The 5,183-nt window shown below is 33.5% G+C and overlaps 1 long non-coding RNA gene across 2 annotated transcripts; it reads left to right on the top strand.

The window, feature by feature from the left end:
* Window positions 1-1,539: 1,539 nt before the first annotated feature.
* On the top strand, window positions 1,540-4,402 carry LOC148097745 (uncharacterized). 2 transcript variants are annotated; one of them, XR_015716768.1, is made up of 7 exons: window positions 1,540-1,799; window positions 2,323-2,366; window positions 2,507-2,536; window positions 2,727-2,837; window positions 3,691-3,720; window positions 4,077-4,145; window positions 4,353-4,402. It is a non-coding gene; the product is annotated as an uncharacterized LOC148097745 (long non-coding RNA). The 2 variants fall into 2 exon arrangements; XR_015716767.1 differs by lacking the exon at window positions 2,507-2,536.
* The last annotated feature ends 781 nt before the right edge of the window (window positions 4,403-5,183 follow it).

The raw sequence follows: 5,183 nt of genomic DNA on the forward strand, positions 1-5,183 counted from the left end.
AGTAAATGCAAATTATTTACATGCCCCCCTAAATTAAAACATTATGGGTTATTCAGAACAGAACTATGCTTGGAAAAATATTTTGATCCAACTCCTCCACAGTAGCAGGTGGAATTTTTCTGTTTTGAGGACGGCTTCTTTTCCCTGTCACTACAGATGGTCTGTTTATGTTTTGATTGAGAGCCTTTTTTTGGGCAGCTGAAGAGGAGAACTCTATCTTATGGCCACCCTCTGACTGTATCTTGGTCATATTACCCAGCAAAACCCAGTATGCAGGTTCATCTGTAACAGTCCTTGTGCCACAGATCCTCACTGTTGCTTCTACTTTAAACAGAAGAGCAGGGACATGGCTGCAGGTCTCCACGACTCCGGCCTTACAGGTGCAGTAGGCGGCTTCAACCTTCCCTGTGATGCTCACAATGACCCATGGCTGCAATGCTGGTTGATTCAGTCTTTGAGAGTGCAGGATCTGAAACACACACAGACAAAGTTCAAGACACGAACTTTAATAAGCCAAGGCCGACACAAATGTGTTGTATCTACGTTCAAATACATTAATCATAAATGTAACAAATAAAGTGTTTTTATCTATCTATCTATAGAAAGCTGCATGTTATATTTTAAATCTGCATGTTTCTTTTTAGAAACCTATCAGAAAAAAACTTAAGTATGTAATGCAAGGATGTAATCACTTTCAAGAGTGAGAAAGCATAAAGTTCGACTTTAAGTGTAATTAGGATTATTTATAATAAATATGAATTAATTAGTGCAATTTCTTTAACCATAGAGAATATTTAAATCCTTCAGGACAATGTCACATCAGTGCACTGAACTCACTATGTTATCCATCTAACAGAGCCTCCACGTGTTCTCACTGTAATTTCCCCCTCATGAATGAATTTATGCTGCACTAATCTGAATGTTCGGAGGGAAATCAAACGCATTTTACTCGCAGTACTCAAGCTGACTTACCTTTGTTTGAATGACGGCGTACTCACAATTGTACCCAGATCCTTGGTGAATTGGATGTGAGCCTCCAGAGATTTATAATGGCGAAATTGGTGCGCAGTGTATGCACTGACTTCACAGGCAAGGTACGAGAATATATCAGGCTACGTCAATAGCGGTTTGGTCTTCAAGGTTTCTACTCCACTGCTGGATTTCATACGGGTCCACATTTCCAATGCACAATATTTTTTTGCAAGTACCGTCTCTTTCCATCTGGACACAATCTGTCTCTATACCGTCCTTTTTCTTTTGAGCTAGTGTTCAGAATTGCTCCTTCCAACACAGAGAGTGTGTTTGTTTTGATTCGTGGCCTGCGCTCCCACAATGCATTGCAGCGTTACGTCAACTCCAAAGCCCATTGCGTGCAGGAGAGTATGCGCATGCGCATTGCCATGGTGAAGATAAAATGAAAAGTAATTAATAAAAAGTACATATTTAAATATTCCCACAAATGTGCAATGAACGTGCAAAAAATCTGTTTAGTAGTGGTTGCTGTTTCTTTCTTTTTTTTTTTCTTTCTTTTGAAAAATAACCGACGTCTCTGAGGCGCGAATTCCGACAGTGAGAGGAACGGCCGGATACAGGAGACGGGAAGAAACAAGCCGATTATGTTCGCGTTAATTAAGTGGTTGGAAGATATAAAATTCTCAATTCTGCCAACTGAACATATACGAGATTTTAATGAGGATGAATAATTAGCCGGCATGGAGGAAATGGACGTTTATTTCGTGGAGTGGCGACAAGGAGCCAAAAGGCGGGTGTCTACGAAGCCTCCATCATCAAGCTAGCAGGTGCCTTTTCTCAAATATAATATTACTTTATTCTCGCTATTTGGCGCGGAAGCGTAGAGCTGCCACCCAGACAAAAGAGAAATATAAGTATATCACGTTATAACGTGAAAAGTATATCGTGCTAACAATATACTATCATGTTTGTACAATATACTTTTCACGTTTGAACAATGTAATATCACGTACAATATACATAATTTTCACGTTCGTAAAATATTGTGCGAACGTGATAATTATGTATATTATAATAACGTGATATTATATTATACAAACATGAAAAGCATAATGTTAGAACAATAAACTTTTCACGTTATAACGTGATATAGCTCTATTTTGCTTTTGCCTGGGTGGCAGCTCCACGCTTCCATAATTTGGTAATCAAAATATGTAACTTAATTAATTATATTGTGACGTACTTTTGCCTTTTCTTATTATTCTGCCTTCTCAGAAAGGGAAAAAAATTACAAATAAAACTTTTTACACTTGTTATATAGAATATTCACATTTAATTTGACTTTTACAGAAATCCCACCTCTCCTTCTGGCTACAGAGCACTTACTTACCAAGGTGAGAAACAAAGCACAGTTAAGCTTTATTAATATTCACTAATTACAATGTTCCACATTTCCTTGCTTTTTTAGTCATTTTTAGGCTTTTTAGAGTTTTTATGGTTGTTTAGCAGTAATGTTTCTGCCTATTTATTTCAGCCCATGAAATCGAATGCAGATCTTCCTAATGTGAGATTTACATAAATCTAAGTAATTTTGTTTGTTGTTATCATTAATGTTGTTGCTGTTGTTGTTTTTGTGCAGTTTACAATCATATAAACCTAGCAAGCATCAGTCATCACAGTAACTAACCTAAACAGATTCTTGCTTTATTCACATATATTATATGTAATTATATATACTTGTACATTGTAACTAGGGTTGCAGCCACTTGGCCCCACCCCATTTTTGTGACAGCCCTGATTGTCCTACACTGCATCTGAGCAGGGAACAGTCTCAACCTCATGCTGCCCTCTCCCATCCTCCTAAAGTAAGTATTTGTTGTTGTAGTTTTTTATGCAGTGTCTGTGTCACAAATGCTAAGCATAATTATTGAAATAATAACTGTTTTCTAACAGATTTTCCCAAACACTAGCTATGTTTGTTGTCATTCAGACCAGTACTACTGTTTAGACATTGCTTAGTGGTCATACATGTTTGGCAAGCTTGTTATGATACCAAAACAGTAGGCCTGTCACAATAGTCGATATATCAACCAAACGCACAATATATGTACATGACCTCAATAATTGTTGATGATGCAATATATCTTCCATTATATTTACATAAAAAATTACAAAAATAAAATATAATAATAACAAAATAATAACATTGTTTTCTATTTGTTAAAAAATTTGCTGTTTATACAAGTTTTTAAGGTATCTAATATTTTGATACCTAATTTCCATGATCTAAATACTTTAAGAATTAGATGTTGGTTTGTCAATTGAAAGTGTGTAGATCTTGCATTATTATGGTGTTATATTATGATTATACATTCACTGGCATAAAATGGTCTTAAAATGACGATGACATAACTTGTCGCAATTGTTTATGGGGCAATATACAGACCAACAAAAGGTTGTTATCGTAACAGGCCTACAAAACAGACGGTTTTATGATTGATAAACTCAAAAAATAAATACATTTAATTTCTCTGAGATTCTCTGATATTCAGTTACAGTTCACAACACAGTTACCTGTACATGCAGTACTGTACTGTAAATTTAAATCTCTGCATTTAGCATCTGACTAGAAGAGTCACAGTTACTGCCTCGTTTTTGTTTTTTTGTTTTTCACAAATACCTGGACTATTACTAACACATTTACTGTTTTACTTTTAGCTTGTGGATACAAATACAGATGTCCTTAATGTAAGTTGTGCATTTTAATTACATCATGTTATTTTTATTATTATTTATTTATTTTGAATGCCTTTTTTGTTGGGCTTTTTTGACCATAACAAGACATTTTTGCAGGATATATATGGTGAATTTATATGCATAGATACTGTCGTAGTGCTTGACACATGCACAGAGCAGTAGATGGACCAGGAGGGAAATAATTACAATCATGATGTTGATTGCTGATGTCAGTATATATATTTTAGAGGAATGTTTTGTTTTTCACCCAAAATGAATTATATTGCTTCAGAAGAGATTTATTACCCTACCGGACTCTTATATATTGTTCTGTTTTTTGTTTGTTTGTTTGTTTTTGTTGTTTTTAGGTTCAGTGGTGCGTGTTCTTCTAATGGCCGCCTTCCCACTGGAGGTTTTGATCCACAGCAATTTAAAAGGTAAACAGCTTTGAAAGTCAGTTAAAATGGTTAGCTAATAGTATTCTAAAAAGCCTACTTCTCTGTCACCAGTTTCTTTACCAATATGTACCCATAAAAGTATCTCTCAATAGCATATCATTGTAGTTCAAATGTTTAGTTGTACAAATATCAGATTTTTGGAAATCTAAAACTAGTCAGATACTCAAATGTTCATGCTTTTTATAGGAGGACAGAGCAAAACGGACATCGGCGCAGAGTGAAGAACTGCCCTTGATAAGGGAAAAAAAATGCCCGTGTTACAAAATCCGCTGGCTCTGATTACCTAAGCCTACAATGCCCACAATGCCTTCCGAATCATGTGACAACCCCTTGGCTTTTGTAATTGCTCTTCGCTTCACTTGAACGACATATTGTTGTTCTACTTAGCATTATGTGTGTGTGTGTGTGTTTCTTTTAGAATGTTTAAGTATGTAATGAGAATAAAATTGTAAAATTAATATTCCGGGTTAATGGTTAAATTTATATATTTTTGGATGATTTTAAATAAGTTTAAATTGTATTTTGAAATATATTTTTAAATATATTTCAAAATATAGAAAAATGGCCAAAAAAATATATGCGTTAAAACACATTTCAAAATATATTATGAATATATTTTTAAATATATTTCAAAATACACAAAAAATGGCCAAAAAATATATGTGCTAAAATACATTTCAAAATATATAAATATATTTTGGCCAAATATATTTTTAAATATATTTCAAAATATACAAAAAATGGCCAAAAAATATATGTGCTAAAATACATTTCAAAATATATAAATATATTTTGGCCAAATATATTTTTAAATATATTTCAAAATATACAAAAAATGGCCAAAAAATATATGTGCTAAAATACATTTCAAAATATATAAATATATTTTAAAATGTATTTTAGCACATATATTTTTTGGCCATTTTTTGTATATTTTGAAATATATTTAAAAATATATTTAAAAATATATTTTTTTTACCGTATGGGATGCATTACTCAAAACAGCTCACACATGCA

Source organism: Neolamprologus brichardi, chromosome 18, assembly GCF_056152115.1.
Source record: "Neolamprologus brichardi isolate AB-2024 chromosome 18, ASM5615211v1, whole genome shotgun sequence".
Taxonomy (NCBI): Eukaryota; Metazoa; Chordata; class Actinopteri; order Cichliformes; family Cichlidae; genus Neolamprologus; species Neolamprologus brichardi.